Below are 13,666 nucleotides of genomic sequence, written 5' to 3' on the forward strand. Positions count from 1 at the left end.
ATTTGCATGACAAGTTTAGAGTATCAAACACTCCACATTAGGGGAGATAAAAAAAAAAATGACTCTAGGGCTGGGAAGTTGGCCCAGTGGTAGAGCGCTTGCCTTGCATTGAGGTCCTGAGTTGATTCCTCAGCACCACATAAGCAAAAAGAAAAAAGCCGGAAGTGGCACTGTGGCTCAAGTGATAGAGCACTAGCCTTGAGCTGAAGAGCTGAGGGACAGCACCCAGGCCCAGAGTTCAGGCCCCATGACTGGACCAAAAAAAAAAAGATTCGGGCTGGGAAGGTGGCTCAGTGGTAGAGTGCTTGCCTTGCATACATGAGGCCCTGGGTTCAATTCCTCAGCACCACATAAGCAGAAAAAGCCGGAAGTGGTGCTGTGGCTCAAGGGGTAGAGCACTCGCCTTGAGCTGAAGAGCTGAGGGACAGCACCCAGGCCCAGAGCTCAGGCCCCACCACCCATCCCCCCAAAAAAAAGAAAAAAAATTCTTTAGCCACGGGAGTGCCTCAAGTGGTAGAAAAACTGCCTAGCAAACACCAGGCCCTGAGTTCTAAGTTCTAACCCCAGTACAGGGAAAACAAGAAGACTATTAATCCCACCAATACACTGAGAACTTGGAGCAGTGAAACTTTTAAGTCAGAAAGCAGAATGGGCTGGGTGCCAGGGGTTCACCCCTGTAGTCCTAGTTATACAGGAGGCTGAGATTTGAGGATCCTTCCAGCCTGGGAAGAAAAGTCCACAACTCCAATTAACCAGCAGAATGCCAGAAGTGGCGCTGTGGCTCAAGTGGTAGAATGCTCGCCTTGAGCTGAAGAGCTTAAGGACAGCGCCCAGGTCCAGAGTTCAAGACCCATGAATGACCAAAACAAAACAAAGAAAACACCCCACAAACAATTAACAACAGAAGTTAAAATGGTGTTGCCACGGAGTAGGGCAGTTCAGTTCTGCAAGATGAAGCGTTTGGGAGTGTTGTACAACAATATGCACTACTGAACACACCTAAGAGGATCAGTATGAGGTCAGCCCAGAAAAAAGGTTCAGGACATCTTTGTATCAAAAGGAAAAAGCTGGGTGTGGTGGCACATGCCTGCCACCCCCACTACAGTGGGAAGCATAAATGAGTCTCATAGGGATTTTCCTGCCAGGGCTGGTTTTGAACTTCAATCCTCAGACCTCAGCCTCTGGAGTAGCTAGGATTACAGGCAGAAATACCATGCCTTACATTCAAATTTATGGTATAGGGCAAGGTAAAAAGTAGACACTCAAATGTATATATATTTGTGTACACACACACACACACACACACACACACACACATTTGTCAATCCTGGGCTGGAACTCAGGGCCTGAACACTGTGCTTGGGCTTCTTTTTGATCAAGGCTTGAACTCTACCCCTTGATCCACAGGCACCACTTCCGGCTTTTTATGTTTATGTGGTGCTGAGGAATCAAACCCAGGGCTTTTGTGCATGCTAGGCAATTGCTCTATCACTAAGCCACAGTCCCAGCTCCTCAAAAATATTTTAACTGTTTGCTCTTGAGATCAAATTTGAGGATTCTGTTAGAAACTTAATATTCTGTTATCTAATCTCAAAACTTTTATGAGCTCATCAGTTGCTACCTAGTAACAAGCAACTCAAGAAGCTTGTAATTCCTCCAAGTCTGTTGTTTCTTATCATTTGTTCCTACTGACTTGTACTGGAAAGCTGATCATATTATTGTCACTCAGATAAAATTTCACTTCCTGTCAAGACCCTTAATCCTTTTCTTAATACCTCCTGTCTCCCCTACTGAAAGTGAGCTTCTAGTGGTCAGGGTTTGTTCCTTCCTCATGAAGAACACCAAAGCCAAGAAATGTTCTTGGTAGGCATCTGAAAAGGATCAGGGTAAAAGAAGATCATTAATATAGAGCTAAGTCTACTGTACTGGTGCATTCAGACATCTACTTAACTGCCCTTATTGACAGTTTCCTTTATACTGAAGAATTTGCTATTTTTAACCCCAGAAATTAAATGTTACTTTAATGTTTTTTTTTTTTTTTTGGCCAGTCATGGGGCTTGAACTCGGCCTGGGTGCTGTCCCTCAGCTCTTCAGCTCAAGGCTAGCACTCTACCACTTGAGCCACAGCGCCACTTTTTCTGCTTATGTGGTGCGAGGAATCGAACGCAGGGCGGGCCTCAAGCATGCAAGGCAAGCACTCTACCACTGAGCCACCTTCCCAACCCCATCTATTATGATTTGTATATGAAGTGTTTCACCAAATCACTCGTGTGTTAAAGGCGGGTTGCCAGTTCGTAAGAGTTATAGGGGAAGTGAGAGAATAATGTGGATTCTAACACCAATGGTTAATACAGTGATGGATTCCCAGTTTTATGGCATTATTGGGAGGTGGTGAAAACTAGGGAGTGAGGCCCAGTTAAAGGTTTGTCACTGGAGGCATATCCCTTAAATTTACTTTTTCCCTGGTTCCTCCCTCCCTTCTCTGGTTTACCAGGTGAACTGCTATCAAGTTTCTTTCAGCCTTGCCTCAGGCCCACAAAGCAGCTAGATGACCAAGGACTAAAACTGTGAGCCAAAGAAAATCCCTCCTCCCTTAGGTTGTACTTGTTCATCTCAGGTATACTGTAATGATAAAATGCTAAAACACTGAAAAAAAAAACTGGGGCTGTTTTTGAGACTACATCCAACCATGTGGTTCAGAAGCTTTGCCAAATGGTTTGTGGGAGGCTTGGAGAAAATTGGGAGGCTAGAAAAAAAATGTAAAGTGCTATTCAATAGAGTTCAATGGATGATTCTGTCAGGCCCTCAGAACCAGAATGCTGAAAGGAATGTGTGCAGTCAAGACTATGCTCATGAGGCTTCAGATGGGAAAGATTCTATGAAGAATTGTACACTCATGTTACATTGTGGCACAGAATTCATCTATATTTTTTGTTTATGCCCTGAGACTTTGTGGGAGGCTGAGTTAAAAAAATCTCTCATCTAGGGCTGGGAATGTGGCTTAGTGGTAGAATGCTTGCCTAGCATGCATGATTCCTCAGTACCACATAAACAGAAAAAGCCAGAAATGGTGTTGTGGCTCAAGTGGTAGAGTGCTAACCTTGAGCAAAAGAAGCTCAGGGACAGTGCCCTGAGTTCAAACCCCAGGACTGGCAAAGAAAGGGGAGGGCAAGTATTTTGCATATCCACAATAGGAATGGTGTCTTGAAGCTTCTGAGGAACTGGCCAGATCCCATCCATCTAAAGAATGTTAAGGAATAAACCTATTTGAAAGACTTTGTGAAACAAAGAACTCTGCTTCCATGTGGTACCTAAAAGTGTTTCCCTCCATTTAGTCATTCAGGTAATCAAGGCCAAGGTCCAAAAGGGCTTGAGCTAGTGGTAGACCTTGGCATCATATACATGAACTTTGGGGTTAGAGGATTCCACCAAGAAAAGATTTCAAAGGAAAGCCTAGGACATGGATGAGCGCCAAAGTTGGGATCCCTCTGGGCAGTTCAAAGAGGGCAATGTATAAAGCTCAAAAAAATGAGGCCAAAGCTAGCCACGCTGAAGAACCTAGGAGGGTCAGTAGTGACAGGAATGTAGAACCTCTATTAAGGATTTGTCCAACCATTGGGAGATCACATGTCACCAAATGTTCTGGATGTTCTAATGTTAATGAACATTAACTACAATTGGGAGGCCAACAAAATTAATTTCAGTACAGCACAGAGGTTAAAAAGAAAATTTGAGATTTAGATCTTTATTCTGCCATTTACAAGTTAGATATCCCTTCCTTTTGTTTGGGGAGGTACCACTACTGAGCTTGAACTCAGGGTCTCATGTTCTCATTCAGCATTCTTGGCTGACACTATCACTAGAACCACAGCTCCAGTTCCAGCTTTATGCTGGTTAACTGTAAATAAGAGTCTGCCCTGGCTTGGCTCTGAACCATGTTCTTCAGATTTCAGCCTCTTGAGTAGCTAGGATTATAGGCATGAGCCACTTAAACCTGACTCTAGTTATATGTCCTTGAGTAAATAATTTCCTGTCACTGAACTTATTTTCCCCCCCAAAGCTGAGGACCGAACTCAAGGCAAGTGCTCTTCCACTAAGCTAAATCTAAACCTTCAACTACTGAACTTATTTTCTTAAGTGCAAAACAGGAATAATTATCAAGATTATCCTGAGCATATAAACGTGCCAGGTAGGTAACTACCCAAGAAATAGTACCAATGGAACGTAGGCCCTGAGTTCAAACTCCAGAAACAGCACACAGACACGCACATAGTTTGGATATATGCCTCTTACTCTTTTATTTCTCAAGGATGATTAAGACATGCCAGATATTTTCAGGATATAAAAATGTTAGTTCACTTGAGGCCAGGATACTGTTGAATTCAACACAGGATAATTTTTTGTAATTGTTTTATTTATATTGGCTTTCAAGTTCCTTTTCCCTAAACTTTATGGTTTATTAGTATTATTTTTATTACTATAAAAGTGATGTACAGAGGGGTTATAAAGTTAGGTAATGAGTACATTTCTTTTTGGACAATGTCAACCCTTCCCTTGCTCTCTGCATTTTACCCTTCCATCCCACTCACAAGTTGTATAGTTCATTTACAACAGTGTCTAGTACCACTGCTGTATTTGTTCACCCTATGTTCTCTACCTTTCTGTGACCTCCCCCCTTATTCTCTCAAAGAGATAAATGAACAAGAAGCTATGTGGTTTTCACAGCATTTTAAGTTATTCAGTTATTTATACACACACACACACACACACACACACACACACACGTCTTGGGGCTTGAACTCAGGACCAAGGCACTATCCCTGAGCTTTTTTGCTCAAGGCCAGCACACTACCACTTGAGCCACAGCTCCATTTATAGCATTTTGGTGCTTAAATTGGGTGTGAGAATCCGATTTTCCTGCCAGCATGGCTTTGAACTGTGACCCTCAGATCTCAGCCTCTTGAGTAGCTAAAATTACAGGCCTGAGCCACTGGCACCTCACTCACTTTTCAAAGACTGAAGATGTAGCTTAATGGTTATTTGCCTACCATGTCAAGACAAAGAAAAGCAAGCAAGAAAATTACAGGAGGCAGGCCCTGGTGGCTCATTCCTTTAATCCTACTCAGTAGGCTAAACTGTAAGAATCACAGTTCAAAGCCAGCTGGGGCAGCAAAGTCTATAAGACTCTTATCTCTAATTCACCAGCAAAACCTGGAAATGGAGCTGTGTCTCAAAGAGCAAAAGAGCTCAGGTACACCATTTAGGCCTCGAGTTCAAGCCTCACGACTGCAAGAAAAAAAAAAAAAAAAAAAGCTGGGTGCTGGTGGCTCATGCCTGTAATCCTAGCTACTCAACAGTTAAATCTCTAATTAGCCACCTGAAAACCAGAAGTGGTTGTGTGGTGCAAGTGGTAATGCACTTATCTTAAGCTGAAGAGCTCAGGGACAGTGCTCAGGCCCAGACTTCAAGCCCCACCACTGACAGAAGAGTAAACAAATAAAATAAGAAAGGAAATGACAGGAAATAAGTTTCTAAATTTTTCAAATGAGTAAGACAAGTTCCAGGGAGGGCATAAGATCTGAATGATGGGCCACACATTTGCTAGGTGTCAGTTTTCCTATTGAACATTTACTGAATTTGTTTTGGTCCACTAGTTACATTTTGGCTCTTTAGTGAACACTTCTTAAATTTTTTCAGTGGTACTGGGCCTTGAACTTGAAGCTCTGGCTCTACCTTAGTGGTCTACCACTTAAAGCCACACCTCTAATCCTTAACTAACACTTATCCCCAGGACTCAAGTTATTTTAGTTTATGACTTAGAATATTCAGCTTACCATAGAGGAAAACATTTTCTTTCAAATTCACACAGAATATTTTAATGAGTACAAGATAAGGTAAAATCAGATTCCTCCCCAATAGAGGCTTAATGCAAAACTTATTCAACTGGGAACAGAGAAGCTTCAAATGGGTGAGACTGAAGTATCTTTAAAATCATTTAGAGCAATCATCAGAGTCAAAACCTGTAGCCCAACCACATTAGGCTTATATCACAAGGGAAAACATATCATGGTATGAGGTACCAGGAAAAAAAAAATAGGGCTTTGGGGGAATAATCAGTACATCAACATTTAGAGTCTCTAAGTATAGGACTGTGTGCTAAAGGAACAGAAATCAAGTCCTGGCTGCAAAATGGATCTAGAGTCCTTAATCACCTGGAAGGTAGCAAGCAAGATAGATGCAGTCGCCAGCAATCCTTCACCCAAAGCTCTGAAGTTGTACCTTAGAAATGAGTTGTGTGTCAAAATGACTTAGATCCTTCTAACAAGAAGTTACAATGCTTCATTCTTTTTTTTTGTCAGTCATGGGGCTTGAACTCTGGGCCTGGGCGCTGTCCCTGCGTTCTTCAGCTCAAGGCAAGCGCTCTACCTCTTGAGCCACAGCGCCACTTCCTGTTTAGTGGTTTATTGGAGATCAGAGTCTCATGGTCTTTCCTGCCCAGGCTGGCTTTGAACCGCAATCCTCAGATCTCAACCTCCTGAGTAGCTAGGATTACAGGCGTGAGCCACCAGCGCCCAGCTGCTTCATTCTTTTTTTTTTTTTGTCGGCCGTGGGGCTTGAACTCTGGGCCTGGGCCCTGTCCCTCAGCTCTTCAGCTCAAGGCAAGAGCTCTACCACTTGAGCTACAGCGCCACTTCCGGTTTTCTGGTGGTTTATTGGAGATTGGAGTCTCACGGTCTCTCCTGCCCGGGCTGGCTTTGAACCGCAATCCTCAGATCTCAGCCTCCTGAGTAGCTAGGATTACAGGCGTGAGCCACCAGTGCGCGGCTTGCTGCTTCATTCTTATAGATATAATTCCAGCCAAAGTTTTATGTCTCTTGATTCTATTTTATTTTGTGCAAGTACCAGGGCTTGACCTCAGGGCCTCAGGCTCTCACTTGGCCTTTCGCTCTTAAGGCTGGCACTCTTACCACTTTAAGCATACCTCTACTTCAGTAAATTAATGTCTCTCAGAATTGTCTGTCCAGGCTGGCTTTGAACTGGAATCCTCATTTATCAGCCTCCTGAGTAGCTAGATTGCAAGCATGAGTCACTGATGCCTGGGCAAGTCTCTTGATTCTAGAGAACCACTATTATTGTTAAGAAGAAAAGCAAGTGTGTGTGTGTGTGTGTGTGTGTGTGTATTTTGAAGGGTTATGAAGCTTCTCAGCTGTGGCATGTCCTTGGATGACAAGACAGTTGTGCCTGTTACTCTGTTCCAACCAATAGCAGATTGGATTTCAACCTATTGGTCAAATTTTAGCTTCTCAAGTAGTTTATTCCCCCCCCCACCCCCCTTTGGTGGCAGTCCTGGGACTTGAATTCAGGGCCTGGGCACTGTCCCTGACTTTTTTGCTCAAAGCTAATGCTCCACCACTTGAGCCACAGCTCCACTTCAGGCATTTTGGGTAGTTTACCAGAGATTACAAGTCTCATAGACTTTTCTGCCTGGGTTGGCTTCAAACTGCAATCCTCAGATCTGAGCCTCCTGAGTAGCTAGTCTTACAGCCATGAGCCACCAGCACCTGGCTAGATTGTCTTATCTTACCAGGTAAAAGATTCTATACACTTCAACCTACAGTAGCTGGAAAAGAAATCTCCCTGAAGATCACTTGTTCAGAAAACAGAACAAGTACACAATTAAATACATAGGTATAAGATATTGCTTAGCTCAAGCACCTTTGACAGTCAGTGGTTTCTTCCATCTAAAGTATTTCAAAGATCTATAATTATGATACTTATCTTAAAAATGGCAATGTAATTCTACTACAATCAATTCCACCTCCTAGAATCTAAATATATTTCCCCCATGAAACAAGGATGCCAGTATGACCAAAGTGGTTCTTCACCATGTCAAAGGTTTCCTTGTATTGTGTACAATATGTCTCCTTGACAAGGCCTCCTTCAGCTTCTTCTGATTTTAGAGTAATGAAGTCACAATTATTTCTCTTTGCAGATAAGGATTTTTAAAAATAGAATTAAATTAGCACAGCAATAATACTTGTGTATACATACTGACTATAATGCAATTTTCCAGAATTACACATTATGTGACACTGTTTTGCATTTCTGGGAAAAACACAAAAACTCCAAAAAGCAAACTTTTAGTTGTAATCACCTTTCTCCTTGATAATGAAATTAATTTTAGAGCTAGAAGAAACTGATGAGAAAGCTTTGGGTATTGCAAAATGCTTTACAAGTACAAAGTACTATAATCTCAAGGGCGTTCAACATCTGTATTACATAAACTTAGAAAAGGCTGAAACAAAGTCTCCCTACACCAACATTTCTTTTTTGCTCTACTGCTACCCCTCCCAAGAATTAGTTTTATCACTAATTGAGGCTTAAGATCCTAAAAACTGCTTGCCTTTATTTGTAACCTTCACTGTTAAATTTACTTATTTTAATCTTAACCTTATTTTAACACATTGTTATGTAATAGGTGTTAAACCTTTTTTCAAATGCCTTTGGTTTTCCTTTTAATCTTATACTCTGATAAATTGTTCTGTTCATTCAACAAAATATTTGGTTACGGGCTGGGAAGGTGGCTCAGTGGTAGAGCAGTTGCCTTGTATGCATGAGGCCCTGGGTTTGATTCCTCAGCACCACATAAGCAGAAAAAAAAAGCCGGAAGTGGCGCTGTGGCAAGTGGTAGAGCGCTAGCCTTGAGCTAAAGAGCTGAGGGACAGCGCCCAGGCCCCACGACCGGATCAAAAAAAAAAAAAATTGGTCACATAATACTTTAGTAGCCAGTGGATTTAATTACCTAAATTCAGTGGAGGTTTTCTGAAACCTTAACTGTCTTATCTATTAAGTGGTTTTGGAATTTATTCACTTAATTAGAGATTAATAGTCTCACATTAGTAAATACATATACTTAAAAAGTGCAACCTAATATATACCATCCAAAGGCTCGCACTAAACATTTGGTTGTTTTTCATTGCCATGTATGTTTTCCTTTAGTTCTTTCATTCTCTATTACCCACTGCTCCACTTGCCCCCACTCTCCAAAATCTTATTTTAAAGTCAGTCCTCTCAGATAGAACTCCTATCAAGGGCTACAACCCCTTCCAAAGTGTGCTACCATCATGACAAAGAACACCTCATGATTGTGTCATGTAGGATTATACTGGTTGACTTCACCTGAATTCAAATTTCTGCTTCATCTCTTAATAGTCAAGAGGAACTATGAAATGGGAAGAGTATACCTTGCTGAAATATGTATAAAGTATATATATATATATGACTTTGAAATATGTATAAAGTATCTGCCAGAGTATAGCTGCTCAGTTCAGTTCTACTGAACATGAAAGTGACTGTACTTTTTCCAATTTATGCCACTGAAGGTCCATAATGTCCACAATTCAAAATTTAGAAACCCACAAGTTTTAAGGACTAAGTTCTACAAAATTTACCTAGTAGTAAACTCTGATTTACACATGAAGATTTTTAATGATCTTTATTTACTTAGAGAAAAAATTCAAAAAATTAGGCCAGGCACTAGTGGCTCAGCTACTCAAGGAAGCTGAGATCTGACAAGTCTTGGTATTACAGTCTTTGAGACTTTTATTTCCAATTAACCACCAAAAAGTTGGCAGTAGAGGTGAGGCTTAAGTGGTAAAACATGAGCCTTAAGTGGAAAAATCTAAGGGATAGGAACTAGGCCCTGTGTTCAAGTCCTAGTGGCATACACAAAAAAAACTTTTTATTAGATAATGAAGCATTAGATTACAGAAGTACTCCAGACGACGATGGTATGTTACAGTATACCTACCACTTTATTTTTTGGGGGGGCGGGGGGGGTTCTGGTGGGGTTTTTTAGAGATAAAGAGTCTCATGGACTTTCATGGCCTGGCTGGCTTTGACCCATGATCCTCAGATCTCAGCTTCCTGAGTAGCTAAGAATACAGGCATGAGCCACGGGCACCACGCAATATACCTACCACTTTCAAATGTTCAATCAGCATACATAAATGGTTCTAGTTGTTTCAAACTAGAGGCACATAAATTGGTTTCCAAGGCTTTTGCTCCCTGGTTGACACTCTACCATGTGAACAATGTCAGCTATGTCTCCTACAGCAGATTCTTACAGTCTAAATCCAGCCTTGCTATTACCTCTACACTTTCAAAATATCTCTGAAACATTTTTAAAATTATACTGAACAAAAATGCTCATATTAAAATATTTTAGTCATGTTCTCCCTAAAACATTACCCACAAAGAATTAATCTAAAAGTAAACAATCTATTTGCCAGGCACCGATAGCTCATGTCTGTAATCCCATCTATTCAAGAGGCTGAGATCTGATGATCTCCTTCAAAGCCAGGCAAGAAAGTCTATGAACTCCCAGCCCTATGACTAACTCCCCCCCCCAATAAGTTCTTTGTACTTTTTAGTATCAAACAACAGGTGTCATCAAGCACATTTAAGTTGCAAAGAATAGATTGCTTTGAGTGATTATTGTTAGTAGGTGTGTAGAATCCTTGGAGAGTATACCAAGCTGGATTAAGAAACCAGGGTTCTGATCTGGGCATGTTATGTATTGTAATATTTTGCTTCACTTCACAAGGATGGAAACACTCTGAAAAGTTAAAATAAAAAAATCCCAAACTTATGTTCTTTAGTCAACCCTGAGAAAAATACCATTTACCAAGCAGAAAGTAAATTGATTACCACTATAGTCAGAGAATAGGCAGGGCTTGGAATAAAGAAATGTAGGTCCTAAGCTGACCAACACCCACTAAGTATGGTCCCTTATGAACTGAGGAATTGACTTTAGGTGCTGTCTTCCTACTTCCAGGATTATTTTTGTGTTAGTAATTTGAATCTAAGACTCAAAATATTTGAGCTGTCAAAACATAAAATGTAGTAACCACCTTGCATTAAAAAAAAAAACAAAAAAAACACAAATAATTTGCTAGCTGATGATATAGCTAAGTGGTATACCACCAGCTTAACATATGAGACCCTTGGTTCAATCCTCACAAGTAAATAAAATCAGAAAAGCAATGTGTTAGTTTCATTGTGATAACTACATTGCAGCAGACCAGCCCATCACTAGCTTCATTTAGAAGTTAGTGAAATACTATTACCAGAAAAAGTGAACAGAAAACTGCAAAATTGACACCAATATTCTTCAACACTTGCTTCATGTTTAGTAAAAGCCAAGTCAATGCAATGTGTTTTGCTGTTGTTTAATGCTCTGCCCTATCAGACCAATCAATTATATTTTGAAACAGCATCTCCCTAAAACTTATGAAAAATTTAACAAACAGCTAAACTCAAATTTAACTATTTCTGCCTTTTTGGTCATATCACAGACTTCTTTAAAAAATTGCAAGACTTTTATCACTAAAATATAATCAGAAACCAAGTCACTGCTGGGAGCAGGGAGCCTCTCGCCTGTAATCCTAGCTACTCAAAATGCTGAGATCTGAGGATTGCAGTTCAAAGTCCGAGAGAATATTACTTCCCAATTAACCACCAGAAAACGGCAAGTGGCTCAAAGCGGTAGAGCACTAGCCTTCAGAAAAAGAGCTCAGGGACATGGCCAGACCCTGAGTTCAGCCCCCCCCCCCCGGCCCCCACGGACCAAAAAGAAAAAAGAAAAAAAAGAGGAAACCAAGTCACTCTGAAATAAGCTGAAAGTGACCCAAAATGTTACTTTTAAGGCAAAGTCATTTTTTTTTACTAATACACTGAGTAAGAAAAAGCATAGCAATCCCAATGACTCAAAACACAAACTAAAATGTGCTCAATATGTTTATCCCCATCCAATGATATAAAATACCCAGTTTTTCAGTAAAAAGCTCTGTTCCGTTCCAATGTTTAAATCTGGGAACACAAATTCTGATAAATAAGAAAATTCCAATAAAAACACCAAAATTTGGCAGGAATGGCCCAAATGTTAAGAAAGCCTACTTAGTGAAGTACTAAGGTCCCGAAGTCAAGGTTCCGAGTTCAAACCCCAGTACCACCAAAAATAAAATTAGAAGTGATCTGAAATTTAAGGCTGAGAGAAAACTGATTTAGGGCTGGGAAGTTGGCTCAGTGATAGAGCGCTTGCCTTGCATGAGTGAGGCCCTGGGTTCGATTCCTCAGCACCACATAAGCAAAAAGCAAAAAACCGGAAGTGGCGCTGTGGCTCAAGTGGTAGAGCGTTAGCCTTGAGCTGAAGAGCTGAGGGACAGCGCTCAGGCCCAGAGTTCAGACCCCCACGACCGGACCCCCCCCCAAAAAAAAGAAAACTGATTTAATTTTACCACACTGTAATTACTTTCAGAAGACAAAAAGCAATGTAAAAGAAATGTTTAATAGCTGGGCCGGCTGGCTCATGTCTGTAATCCTAGCTACTCAGGTTGATATCTGAGGATGGGACCTTCGAAAAATCGGGCTGGGCAGAAAAGTCCATGCTGCTCATCTCCAATTAACCACCAAAAACAACGGTGTAGTGTGTGCTCAGATGGTAAAGTGCCATTCTCAAGGAGAAAAGTGAGAGCACCCAAGTTCAAATCCCAGGATCAGCATCCCTTCCCCCCCCCCAAAAAAAGAAATCTTTACTGCAATATTGCCTTCACCACCTACTTTATTCTGAATTCATGCGTATACTGACTAGTAGTATCCATCCTATGATCTGAAAGAGCCATCCTGACTCCTTGCCCAAAGAGATGGTGCATGGTGGAAAAACAAGCTACACTTTCTGCATTCCCACTCCGGGAGCTGCAGCAAGCCGGCCCACACCACCCCCCAGCTGGAGCTGCATCCAGATAGAGAGGTTCGCTACCGAACCCCTCCCAGCTCACAAGCCACTCTTTGAAAACTCCTGTTACCCACAAAACTTGAAACGAAGGGGAAGCGACTACATGCAGGCATTCAAAAACCTTTATAAACCGTTTAGAAAACACTACACCAAGTAGCCACTCCTTTGCAGTAAGAGTTGTATTTATTTACAACAGCGCACCCCTTTAAAAAAAAAAAAAGGCTTCCCCAGCGAGGCTGGGCCACACCCCTTCGCGAATGGCACCGTCCAAACCCTCGCCCGGAAGCCGGCGAAGGGCGACCCCACCGACCCGCGAGCGACAGGGGCGGCAAACTTGTTGAAACGTGCAAAATAGAAGTCTGACGGCTAACGACACCTATTTATTTCCTTCAGGATGAAAGACGCCCCGAGAACGAGAGGGTTACAGACATACCCCGAGACGTGTAGGCCGGGCGAGGGTGGAACGAGAACCACACGGGATTTGGGTCGCGCTGTTAACCCGCACCTCCCTGGGAATGGACGTGTCCCCGAAGAAGGACATTTCCAGTCCGAGGCGAATGGCTGGGGGTGGGGGGAGTGTTAATGCTCTCCAAACTCGGGCCTGGGAGAGGACAGCCGTCCACTGTTTCTCGGGGTTTGATCTCAAACTCACTTTTGCCAGAAGGGGGGGGGACGGGGGAGTCCCGCCCACGCCCGGCCCGGAAGGCGGGGCCCGGCGACCCCGTGGCCCCTCCCCCTTTGCCCGGAACCCGCCCCCTCCCCCGTCGGCTCAGCCCACAGGGCCGGGTGTCCCCGCACACGCCTCCGGGGGCAGGGGTCACACGGCGTCTCCCGCCCTCAGCGTCGACGGCGGCGGGGCCCAGCGTCTCC

At 42.5% G+C, this 13,666-nt stretch overlaps 1 protein-coding gene across 2 annotated transcripts in view; it reads right to left on the reverse strand.

The window, feature by feature from the left end:
- The window catches only part of Nucks1 (nuclear casein kinase and cyclin-dependent kinase substrate 1), a 33,230-nt gene that overhangs the window by 18,853 nt on the left and 711 nt on the right, over positions 1–13,666 (reverse strand). The gene's annotated exons all lie outside the window — the stretch shown is intronic.

This window comes from Dipodomys ordii, unplaced genomic scaffold (assembly GCF_000151885.1).
Source record: "Dipodomys ordii isolate 6190 unplaced genomic scaffold, Dord_2.0 Scaffold35, whole genome shotgun sequence".
NCBI classification, from domain to species: Eukaryota; Metazoa; Chordata; class Mammalia; order Rodentia; family Heteromyidae; genus Dipodomys; species Dipodomys ordii.